Source organism: Aethalodelphis obliquidens, unplaced genomic scaffold (assembly GCF_003676395.1).
Source record: "Aethalodelphis obliquidens isolate GAN/ISIS:26980383/991018 unplaced genomic scaffold, ASM367639v1 scaffold5, whole genome shotgun sequence".
Taxonomy (NCBI): domain Eukaryota; kingdom Metazoa; phylum Chordata; class Mammalia; order Artiodactyla; family Delphinidae; genus Aethalodelphis; species Aethalodelphis obliquidens.
The window spans coordinates 20,198,888-20,211,891 of record NW_020837949.1 but is presented as its reverse complement, the minus strand read 5'-3'; the positions used below and the strand labels follow the sequence as shown (position 1 = coordinate 20,211,891).

Below are 13,004 nucleotides of genomic sequence, written 5' to 3'. Positions count from 1 at the left end.
ACAGAACCAAATTCATCACAACTCCACCCACCCTCGAGTCCTTCCCGCATAAACTAACCACACCGCGGAGGCCCGGCAGCCTGGCCGATAGATGCCAGAGTCCCGAATCCGTCCCCACACAGGCTCAGCAGCAGCTACAGAAACCATGCTGGCTGTTAGCCAAATGAATAAAATCCCCTATCTTTGCCCAAAAGGCAGGGGAGGGGAGGGGAGAGCTTACCTCTGAATTGCGATGTTACTAGGACACAGTTTGCTGTAATAATACCAATTAACATTTCTCCCCCACTCGATAGTTTCTAGTACAGGATAAAAATAGCAATACACGTGGTGTGAGACGCGGAAAATAACAATGGGGATGTGCTTGGGAAGAGCCCAGGTCCGTCTCACCTAGGAAGGAGGGGGAGGCAGGCAGGAATATGAGGGGAGATGTTGGAGGGGATTGCAGAGAACCTGCTAGAATTCCTTAATTCATCTCGCCTTTCTGCACGTTGCTCCTCTTCTGACCTGAGCCGCCAGGTGTGCCCACTGAAGGCACGTGTGGAAGAGTGAAAATGGCATTGGACTCGGCATCGGAGATGTGATGGTTGAGTCCCCACCCTGCCGCTAACAGGTGTGTGTGCACCACTTAAATGTGGTAACATATGAAAGGGCTTTGCAAATTATAACACGGGACACAAATTTTAGAGGAGGTCCCTAAGTATCTGGTGGTGGTAGTGATGCAGGTGACACTTGCCAACACAACTCTTACTGATTACCAAAATGAAAACTGCCCCGAGTTAGCCCCACCATTCTCAACAGGGTTAAAAGAACACTAGTAGCTCTGATACTCTGTCGCACAAGCTCAGCAGACACCATTCCTGACCTGGCATGCGGGCCAGCACCTGTCTTCAAGGACGTTTCTCAGATGGAAACATCTCATCCTCAAGACAAAGGTGGCCTGGCCAACAGCCATTGTCCTCATAACCCTGAGGTATGCAGCTGAGAGAGACGATGCCCAATCACATTCAAGACATTTCTTGAGGGCTGGCTTCCCTGTAAGTCACTCAGAGCCTGATGCAGCCCCAGGGAGCCCAGGTACCATCTACTGTGAGGGTGTGACAGTGAATCAGTGGAAGTTCTCCTCCCTCTTTTCATCCCCTCGCACACATGCCTCCCCCATTCTCCGGAGGTCCAGGGGGCACAGGACACAGCCCAGACACCAGGACAATTTCATCATTCAGTCCAGACCACCCACAAGGCAACTGTATAGGATGGGGGTGCCCTGTTGTACTCCGTAGGGCTTCCTGCAATCCATGAGGTGTCCTAGGAGTCTTGGGGGCCAGTGGGAAGACAAAGAGGCAAGCTCTGAAATCATGTCCCCCTTCCCCTTACCTACCCTGCCAACTTCAACCTGACCTGACTTTTATATTTTATGTTTGACTTCCTTATGAGGTTTTATTCAAAGAAAAAGTTCTGGGCTTCCCTGGTGGTGCAGTGGTTGGGAGTCCGCCTGCCGATGCAGGGGACACGGGTTCGTACCCCGGTCCGGGAGGATCCCACATGCCATGGAGTGGCTGGGCCCGTGAGCCATGGCCGCTGAGCCTGTGTGTCCGGAGCCTGTGCTCCGCAACGGGAGGGGCCCCAACAGTGAGAGGCCCGCGTACCGCAAAAAAACAAACAACAACAAAAAAAGTTCTCTAAAATGCTTCAAAACCTTTGCTCTAAAGCCTCGTAAGAAGTCTAGGAAAGAGGATCTTGGTGCTTGGACTGGAGCAAAGTCACCTAAGGGCCTCTTCCCCCACCCAAATAATGACAATGTTTTCTAAGTGAGAAAACGTAGTCCAACAGTAACACCATCCAGAATTTCCCTGGACCTGTGGCTACTGAGCCTGAGGACAAGGAATTGTCTCATTCACAGAAAAAGTCCTTCTTCCTCTCTCCTGTGCTGTGGTACCAGGACCAGGGCCACCGGGGGTGTCAGCTCAGGCCAATGAGCCCAAATGAGCAAAGTGCTCTCACAGACTTGAAAGGGACATGGGCAGAAGGTTTGGGGGAAGGAAAGAAAGCAGAAAAACCAGGAGGAGAAAATTCCCTGTGGAGCTGGAGGAGAGAGGGGCTGGAAGAGCCCCCGTAAGCCCATCTGCTTCCTAGAAATGCACATTTTTGGAAAAAGAGGAGGCTCGGGAAGCAAAGATGCCAGCTTAGAGCCAGAGAGCATCCCTTTCAAAGGGAGTAGAAAGCACACGAGCAATGACAGGCCACCGTCCCGGGTGCCCCCACGGCCGGGGGCTGGGCTTCAACTTGGGAAACATCAGGAGGTCAGCCAGTGGGAGCCACGTGGCTCCGTCTCTCTCCCTGGGACATGGAAATACTGAAGCCATCAACCAGATAGGCAGGGAGAAGTCATCCATCACTGCTTAGCTACCAAAGATCTCAGGGCAAGGAGGATGCACGAGAGAGGGCCTGTTTCAGTCTGAGGGACAGATACGAAGCAGAGGGTACCATCTGATGTTTCTGGGAGGCTGCAGGCATCATGGATGACCACGGTGTGCTCAGCCTGAGACCAATGAAGCATGATGGGCACGAGCATGGGCTCTGAGGAGTCTGCATTGGGATCCCGCCTCCACGGCTTTAATCGCGTTGTCTTGAGTTAGCCACTGAGCCTCTCTGGGCCTCAGTTTCCTCATGTCCTCGGCAATAACAAGCATGTCTGCTCTGTAGGGCAGTCCTGAGGACTGAATTAATGAATAGGTGCACGTTACCAGAGCAACGTCCACGCTTAGCAAGCACGCACTAAATGTCGGCCAGACGATAAATCCCCCCTGTGCTGGGTTCAGCCCCACTAACTGAGGAGCATGGGGTGCGTAACTCAGGCTCCCAGCGTGGCAGCAGGATGTGAACAGCACCCGAACAGCAATCTTCTCTAGGCGCAACGCCCTCCTGTGGGGCATTCACCCCATTGCCATCTCTTCCATCTTTTCCTTTCCCCGACCCCTCCATTTCCCTCCTTCAGTAGTTGCGTAAACATTTTCTGTACTCTTTTCATAAAGTCAAACCGCCAAGCCAATTCTCAAGAAGCCGAAAAGAGTATGGTCCTGGATGCAGGCATCTGCTCACAAATTCTGTTTTCTGAGTAGGAGACTTCCAGGGAGGGCGGGGATGTCACCTGCCTGGAATGCGTTGTAGCCTCTTAGAGAAACTTGCACTGTCACCCCCGGCCCCCTGAGCCGGCCATAGTAGCCATTAGCAACTCCCTAAAGAGCCCCATCAGGTAATACCACCTACCACTTGTTTCACACAGGGGAAAGCTGCAAGACAGCCCGAGAAGTTCCTGGTGGGGGAACATCCTCTTGGGGAAAGGGTCGGGGTCCCACAGGCCCTGATTCTCCTGCCTGCTCGCTTGTCCCCTGATTCATAAGTAACCACACAAGAGAAGGAGCTCCCAGCCTCGCTCCCTGGAGCCGTTCCCCTAGCTTTGCAGAGTGGCTGGTCTTGGGCCAAAAGAGGTGTGAGGCTCACGGCCTACAATGGGGAGGGCATGGGGCTTGCATTATGTTTCCAGAGCTGCATCAGTCACACACTTTTGTGGTCAAGGGGACCCATTAGGCAAGAGCTCAGGGTTCTGCCTGAGGCCACCAGCCAGAGTTGTTTGCTGTCCCCCTGTAGGGGGGCACGTGAAAGACCTTGGCCTCATTACTACCCTGCTTCGGCCAACCTGGCCCACCAATCCTGGGCTCGGAAAACTGGTCCACTCCCAGGCTGCTCTCATCGAGGGCTTCCTCAAAGGTCTGCTTCGCTAGCTCGTTTTCTGGCTTTCAAAAGACACTGGGGAAATTAACACACACGGAGGCCAAGGTTACTGCCCAAGATCACAAAATGTCAAAGCGGTGAACCAGGGACCAGACTTCCAGTCTATTCCCGCGACGGCCCACAAGAGCATTCATAAGTGGTGGGGGAGTATATTGTTTCCGAGTCTTTCTAATATTTTAAATAAGCTCGTCATCTAGGACAGTGGTGTCCAAGTGGCCAAATATGCCATCCCTGGATGACAGCGCTGCTGAGAAACACAGCTTCTTGGCAGTGGGATCCTTGCTAGCTCACTTTGGAATGCCAGCATCTCACCATGGTAGGGTTAAAATGTTCCAAATCTCTCAAACTTAATGAAACACCTGTCCCCTCTAACGCCATCAGAGGTAATTACACACGGCTCTCACATGCTCATATACACCCAGCCTCCAACTGGCTCTTTGGCTGCCTCCCTGGGTATACCTGGGTGTGCTCCCCAATCAATCCTGGCGGGACTGAGTTGGAAGAGCCCCTCCTTCTAAATTCTCTGGAAGGACTAGCACAAAACTCTGTAGTCTGGTATCAACTGGGCTTAGATAAGTTTGAAGTAATTACGACGGAGTTAGGAAAATTTTTACTTTCAAACTGTAAGGCTTTATTTATTTATTTTAAATTTTATTGGAGTATAGTTGCTTTATAATGTTGTGTTAGTTTCTACCGTACAGCAAAGTGAATCAGCTATACCTATACATATATCCCCTCTCTTTTGGATTTCCTTCCCATTTAGGTCACCACAGAGCATCAAACTGTAAGGCTTTAAATGACTGATACACACACCCATACACAGGGTATTGTTGAAAACTTATAATTCACATTAACAAGACTCTATTTAGAAACAGTCCCCATTAATCATTTTGTAAATGAATGTTTATGCATACTCCCCACATACTCTACACGAATAATTTTTCCTAACAGTGTTATTAGTTGGCACACTCAGTCCCAGTGAACTGTGAAGGGAAAAAAAGCCTCATTTCAGGAACCCAAAGAGCAGAGGTCAGACAGGGAAGTCCTGGCCTCGTGGTGAGAAAGTAGAAGCGGCAGTCACAGGCCCACACAATGTTCCAGGGTCCCTTTCTATGCCTGCTGTCCTATTACTTCTCTCCCTCTTCCTGCAGGACTAGGTGAAGCAGAATGATAAGTAAGGCCGAGCCAAGCTTTAGAATAAATCATCAAAAATGGCAAACAGGTCCTCTTCCGCTTTTCCAGGAACACACACACACACTATATTTATGTACGTACTGTTACACACACATATGAAGGGAAAAGGAATTATATAACACATCAGCTGTTCATTTTCACAAACCCAGTTGAGATCAATCCTGCAATATAGAAGCCTGTGGTGAGAGTCCAGGGACTTCTACAGGCAGTGAGAGAAAAGGCCCACTCTCTCTGAGGCTCAGAACACACGCCCTGGAATGCCTAGAGGCTTCCAGCATGGAGAGCTACCCGGAAATGTTAGTACCAAGTGTTACTTTCTGGAGCCTCAAACTCCCCACATGCCCCTGCCTCACCCCTACACAGAACTGGATACTTGACGGGGAAGCCAAATTGAGCTCTAAAATGCACACAGGCAAAAGGAACAAAAAAAAATCATTTATATCCATAAAGGCGGAGATAACAATGTATTATAAGGGCATGGGTTTGGGAGTCTATGTGCCGACAAGCACCCTACCTTTCTGAATATGAGTTTCTTCATGGGTAAAATTGCAGCAAAAATCCCCACCATGCAGGTTTGCTGTGAGAGCCCTAGACGTTCACTGTAAGGTATGGGTAGCAAAGGACACAGCACACAGTAGCTGCTCACTTTTTTCTCATCTTCCAGCCTCTCTCTTCCCTCCCCAACCCTGACTGATGAAGCAGTGGTTTCCACCTTCGAAGCAGAACCAGCTTTCACCGACGATTCACCCAGTGGCTGGAAGTTAGTTCTATTTTGTACACACAAGATTGAAGACGAACTTCAGTCTGTTCTAACGAATCCATTAGCCCACTCTAACTTGCTCTGCCCACCTAAAATCACCAAGGACATAAAGGCCCTTTTCTTCTCTTGTTTGATCATCTCATAATGCCAAAATCATATCTTGTTCAACAATAAACCTTAGTAGAAGCTGGCCGTGGTGCTGGGAAATTACAGGAAGGACACAAAAACAGACACACAAACATGGGCCTGGCCAATCACGGTTTCCCAACCAGTAAATAATCAAGGTCGATGGTGACTCCCCCTGGGGGCGGGGACGCTGTTCGCAGCTGTTACAACTGGCCCTGCGTGCTGACAGGTTTCGTTCCAGATCTTCCCACTGGGCTTTGGTAGCTGCTGCACATGCTGCAGGAGACAAAGGCTTCTTTACCTCGTAAAGTTAAGACACAGATGAGCTTTCCAAAAGCTTCCTTTTTTTTTTTTTTCCAAAAGCTCTTCTGAAACCAAGGGAAAGCAAACCTACACATAATGAGACCCCAAATAAAGTCACTGAAACTGATAAGTTCACAGAGGGCCCCTCTCATTCCAATGTCCAAGAAGGAAAGCCCAAAGCTGTCTTGACCAGTGGGCTTCCCGGGCTCAGGAACATGGAGGACTGTCCTCACCCCATCTGGCTGGGATGGGAGAAGCTGAAGTACTCTGCCTGGGAGCCATGGCAAAGTCTGATGGGATTTTCAATCTTTTTAAATACTTTCCCTATCTTCTCTTTGGATATGGGCCTCCCGTTGGTCCTATCTGGTCCCAGTATGCTTCCCTAACTTTTCAACCTCACACTTCTTTCCCCAACAATCTTGCAGATGTGTTAGAGCTATCTCTACTGTGGTAGACAGAATCATAGCCCCTCCAAAGACGTCCACATCTTAATCTCCAGGATTAGAGACTATGTTACTTCTCATGGAAAAGGGGATTTGGCAGGTCTCATGAAGTTAAGGACCTGGGGAGATTATCCGGGAGTATCCACACGGACCCAATCCAATCACACGGATCCTTAAGAGTAGAGACCCTTTCCCAGCTGTGGTCAGCAGGAGATGCACTAGAGGAAAGGTCAGAGAGATGCCACATTGCTGACTTTGAACATGAAGGAAGGGGGCCGTGAGCCAAGGAATATGGGCAGCCGCTGGAAGCTGGAAAGGGTGAGGGAACTGCTTCTCCCCTAGAACGTCCAGAAAGGAGCAAAGCCCTGCTGGCATCATGATTTTAGCCCAGTGAGTGTGGGACTTCTGAGCTACAGAATTGTAAGACAATAAGTTTGTGTTGTTTCTAATACCTGGTGACGTATCTGCTGCTCCCTCCCCTACATTCCCCCAGGGCTTGATTCCTCTGAAGGTGCTGCTGACTGAGTCCTCCCAGCAGGGAAGCTTGTGTGTCTCCTGTTACTTCTGTGGAGCTCTGGCCCAGACCCCTCGCCAGGAGAGCAGTAGTCTGTCCTCTCCTCCAATTTCAGATGGGCCTGCTTCCTTAACGGGACTCCCAAGCCTTGTTTCTAAACAATAGTCCCTGGGACCCTTCGAGTTCCAAGCTCATTTGTCAGAACGATAGATCATAGACGTGCGGGAGTGTGAGGATGCTCTGGTACCCAATTCAGCTCACGTCCCCAGAGGTGGACTTGGAAAACTTCAACCATCAGTGCTTGCGATGCAAGACAACTGTCCACACACGAGGACAAACAAGGAAGCGGCCTGCCATCTCTCCTGAGTCTGGGCACGCTCTCTAAGCTGGTTTTTATGCAGAATCTTTCAGCTCAGGACAAAGGTGGGGTCATACGCACAAAAGCAAATCTTTAGAACAGGGAATCCGGAAAAGCAGAGGTGAGAACTGTCAGAGGAGAAGGAAGCACCTCTCACCAGACAGAGGTGGTGGCGGGAGCCGGGGCACATGTGGGACTCGCCCGCAGCCGACTACCTCTCAAGCCTGCCAGGGGCCCTAGAACCAGGTTCTGGGCTGTCAGCAAGGACAGATTTAGCACCAATGATCTCATCTTGCAGAACACCCCCAAGGCCTCCAAGTGCTCTGGGAAACATCACTTTGACAAGCTGGAAAGTGGACGTCACTGCTGGTCCCAAAACGTAGGTGGAGGGCACAAGGGTCCCTCCCTCGGCTCACCCAAGAGGAGCAGGAGCAGATGACGCCAGGGCGTGGGAGCAGAGGGCAGGCTGGGTGAGGCCTAGAGCACTGCCACCCTGCTCCACCCCAGCCCAGACAGCCCAGGTACTGTGAGCTGGTGCTTTACGGTGAGTCCACAAATACCAGGCGCTTTGTGGTGAGCAGCGAGCAGTAAGAGACATCCTGACTGTAAGCCGGTGGCTTACATCCCTGCAAACCTCCACTCGTGCTTATACCAGGACATGCTGTGATGGGGATTTATACATGCAGCAGCGGCAGAAGGTGGGGGAGGGCTGGCGCTCATTCCCTCTGTTGTTTGCTGCAAATAAGACCAAAGCCCTGCAAAGGGCCAGGTGGGGCAGGGGGTGCAGGGATGACTATCCCATGTCCCTCGAAGTGAGCCAGCAGCAGAAGGATGAGAATCTGTCACTGAGGGCAAACCCAAATTTCTCCCTCTCTGTGGTCCCGCAGTTGGTTTCCTAGCTTATCTTAGCTGGGGACTTCCGCTGGTCCGTTCTCCTGAGGTTTTTCAGTGTGTTTCACAGGCAGATTCTCCCTCGAGAGCAGAGAAGCCACAGTGGCTCCTCTCCAATGCTGCCCCAAAAGTCCCAGGAGGGCAGTGGTGGGCAGGCCCTTTGCCTGGGATGAGGACCCCTGGCTCCTGCTTCTGCAGCACTGGACAGGGCTCCACGGTCCTTCCTGATGAAGGGAGGTATGAAAATTCTAAGAGAATGGTCTGGATACCTTGCAAATAGAAAGAAATACATTTCTAAATATCAAATAAACGTTGGTACTTCTAGAAGGTAGGACACACAGAAGACAGTGGTCCCTCTCACACTGCTAAAGGTGATGGATAGTGATAGAAAATAAAAGTTGTCAGATAAGAAAGGCCAGGTTTATATCCAAACCCACCAGAGGTGAGTTCCATGTCGGATTTAGTCATATTAGAGACCATCAACTCCCAGAGAAGAAGGGCTGTGAGTCTGATAAATTCCATATTGGGAAGTGCCAATGGGATGTAATGAGGGTCTGTCAGAGAAATAAATCAAAACATACTGAGAATTCGGGGTGACCACCAAAATAAAATTCCTTCTGCCAAACACAGCATAGACAACCATTGTGGCTGAAGGAAGGAAAGTTCTACAAGCAATTTAAAATGGAACTGACAGCATCTCTTCAAGTAAAGACGTCAGAAAAAGCTGCAAAGAGAAACTGTGATACAGGGCAAGAAGCCGGCGTTGGGGCTACATAGCAAGACCCAGAGGGTAGAGGCAGGGTCCGCCGCAGGAGCAAAGAATCCTTAGAGAGGGTCTGACCCAGAGCACCGCGCCAGCATCCCATCACACACACGTATGCACACACACACACATAGGCACACGTCCCTACAGCACTGGGGCGTTCGGAGAAGAAACAAAATTAGTTCAGACTGTGAACCATTTATCCTGTAGAGGAAAAATGAGATTTTTTTCCTGCTGTTCTTTTAATTAAAAGTTAGCTCATAAATCAAATACCTTGTTTCCAGGCTGCAGGAGGTGGTAGGAGGAATCCCAAGCTTTTCAGATCTGAGCATGCCCTGTGCCCCCTTCCCTCACCCACATTAGGCACCCCGCCCGTTACAGCACTTCAGTGTAGTAGCAGCCCAGGGAGGAGCCAGGGGTGGCTTCCTGAAGTTCTTCCAAAGAGATCTTGAGCGTATATGTGCACACACACACCAGACACACACACACACACACACACAATTAAATCCCACAAGGACTGGTTAGTGCATCTATTTGGAGCCTCCGAGGTTCCCCTGGAGATCTTCTACCCTCTGCTCTTCTACCACGCCTGGGTTCACATGAGTGACATCCATGGAGTTTGAAGACTCTCCTTAGAAGTTTACCAAGCACAGAAAATCATTTGATCCTCACCATCTTTTCTACTTGTTTTTTCATCCTACTGAATCAAGGAATGCTCTCCAGATGTGAAGTACTATTATCCTCAGCTCATTCATACGAGAGATGGAGGGTGCATACATTAATATGCTAGTTGCTCAAAAGGTGAAATATGTGTAGGCAAACAATTTGTCCAAAACCAGGAGTGCAGCCAGCAACAAAGTCGAGATTTCCCAGCTGTCGCTTCCAACTCTTCATGTGACATGCCGGTCTGGTTTTAGCAGTTAAGAGGCATGGACAACCCCTGATACAGACCTGGGCAGATGCTTGGGCACAAAGCCTGTGGGGATGCCTGGGAGCGAACGTGGGAAGCAGTAGGGTAGCATCCAATGGCACCTTTTGCCGCTTCTTGCCTTCCTCTGGCTTAAGAGGATGGCTGCCATGACCACGGAGGGAGTTTATCACTTTTTCATTTTCAAGCTACTCCTCACCAAAGCATCTTAAAGCATTTGTGCACCCTCACTCACATGCCTTCATATTCTGGGGAGAAATGAGGACAAAGAAAGGGGACCCCTTATAAGAAAGGGAATGAAGAGAGAGTTTTGTTTTAGCTTCCTTTCTAGAATCTACCCACAATGCCATGAGCCTCTCTCTCCCTGTGTCCCCTCACCCAACCCAGCTATTTCCCTCTGATCCTGCCCTGGTCAGAGAAAGAGTCCAGAAAAAAACAAAGGTCAAACAAGGAGCAAAGTTCCCCTTTCCCCTGTCCTCAGACCCAAGTCCCTCAAAAACAATCAGATTTAAAGCATGGAGATTAAATTATCACTAAGCTAATTATGGGAATCACACTTAGGCTGGGGCTGGCTGCCGGGAAGCGAGGTCAGCAGGCAAGAGGCATTAAAATTAAAGGCAGATGCATGAAGCACTTCCAAAAGCAACTGGGAGACTCATTACCCACCCATCCCCCAAACACACACACACACACACACACACACACACACACACACACACACACACACACACACACACACACACACGGGGGAGAATGAAACCACTCTGATATTTGAGGCGCTGTCCATCTGGGCGATAGTCACAGCATTTGACAGCTAAATAGCTCCACTCTGTCATCATCTCGAAGCCAAAGTGGGCGAGTCAGAGGTAAACTGATTAGATGGCGTGCTGCTAATTTCCCAGAGAGAACGTGAGGGAGGTGGGTGGGGCTCAGTCCAAGAGAGCAGATCCCAGGGAGGACCAGCCCCGGGCTTGAGCGCAAAGAGAAGGGTCTGGAATCTGAACTATGGCACAGAGGAAAGTACCTACAAAACAAAAACAGACTCACAGACATAGAGACTTGCGGTTGCCAGGTGGGTGGGCCGGGGGGTTAGGGAGTGGGATGGACTGGGAGTTTGGGGTTAGTCGATGCAAAGTATTACATTTAGAATCGATAAACAATAAGGTCCTACTGTGTAGTACAGGGAACTGTAGCCAATCTCCTGGGATAGACCATAATGGAAAAAAATATAAGAAAAAGAACGTATATATGTGTATAACTGAGTCACTGTGCTGTACAGCAGAAATTAGCACAACACTGTAAATCAACTGTAATTCAATAAAAATTTTTTTTTTAAAAGGGTCTGGATCCTAAGTGTGTGTGCACACATCAGCATGCATGGGATTAAGTACATGTGCATGTTTATGACATGAATGTATATGCACATGTGGGAGAGGGCTCACAGTCATGCATATGTGGGTATATCTCTTACCCACCTGAAAATAGAAGGTGACGAGCTTGGAAAGGATCAGAGGGCTCCTCCTAGCATAGCTGCAGCAGGGCAACTGCTTTCTGTGATTGCCAAGGCCCTTCCAATCGCTGTCACTAGCTCAGCCAGGAAAATACATATCATTTTACCCAGTTATGGATGCTCAATGACTCCTCAGACATCATCAATGTGATGTAAATTTAAGACATGTCAGCCAAAAAACTGGCAATCTACAGAATGAGGTTGAGGGCTAAAAATCAATGTTTTTCAAACCAATCTGCAGGACGGCTTCCTCCATTCAGGATTCCAGCTCTGCACTTCTGCCTTTTCCAGAGAGGAGCAGATGGCGGGGAACCCTGACAAGGAGGTCTGTGAGCTGGTCCTGAGTCAGTAGTCAGCTTTGGAACCGGAATTCCCAGATTGGGTTTCTTGCCTGGAGGATGAATTTCAAGGGCCAGGGGTCCTGCCTGTGTCCAGGGTGAATGTTTTGGAATTCACAGTCAGAAAAGCAGAATTCAGAGGGGAAGTAGGAGAATTTTGGGGGGTTAAATTAATTTGGAAGAAATGGGGAAAATTCATTTGGAAGGCTCCATTTAATTGTAGTTAAGAGAAATGATGTAACAAATTTGGATAATTTAATTATCCCAAGAGACATCTGCTGAACACAATCTAATCTTTGTATTTAAGTAGAAAAGTACCCTCACTCTGTAGGAAAACTGGATGCAGGGAAACACAAACATCCAGAGCCTAACAAATGGAACGATCTGAACAATTCTAATTTCAGTTTCAGAAGAAAAAGCAAATCACAGGAAAACAAGCTGATAGAGGATTTCATTTTTTAAAAAATCTCCAACACTATGTCTGGGCTTGATGACATAAAATCAGCCATATCCTGTATTTTTCATACCTCTTCTCCAATATTAAGTAAGAAGACACCATGTGCTCATTAACTCAAGAAACACCTAACACATTATGGATGGGCCAAGTCGATATGTCTGGATTCAGTGCGATGTTCACAATAAGAATCCTTAGAGTAAACTGTATTATTGACAAAATATTCTCTGCCCCTCCCTCCCACCTCCCTACACATATACGCACCAGGCCTCTTCCTGTGGCGAGGATACACTCTCCACACCATTCCCTTTGGCTTAGCCAATAAAATGTGAGGGACAATGACATGTGCCACTTCCAAGCAGCAGCATTAACAGCCATCTCTCTTTTCCTTCTGCCAGGAAGGAGATTGGCATGTCTTCAGCTTCTGTCCCAAATAAATGACATAGAGCATGGCTGCTGCCAAACCAGAGTGGACATGGACATGAGCTGGAAACGAGCTCATGCTGTTGTTGTAGCCACTTAAATCTGGGGGTCATTTGTTACTGCAGCATGACTTAGCCTAAGCTAGCTGATACACCCACACTTACACACACACACACACACACACACACACACACACACACACACACACAC

At 49.0% G+C, this 13,004-nt stretch overlaps 1 protein-coding gene across 3 annotated transcripts in view; it reads right to left on the bottom strand.

Moving 5' to 3' along the window:
* PLXNA4 (plexin A4) overlaps positions 1 to 13,004 on the bottom strand; it is a 463,197-nt gene that overhangs the window by 334,660 nt on the left and 115,533 nt on the right. The window lies entirely within an intron of this gene.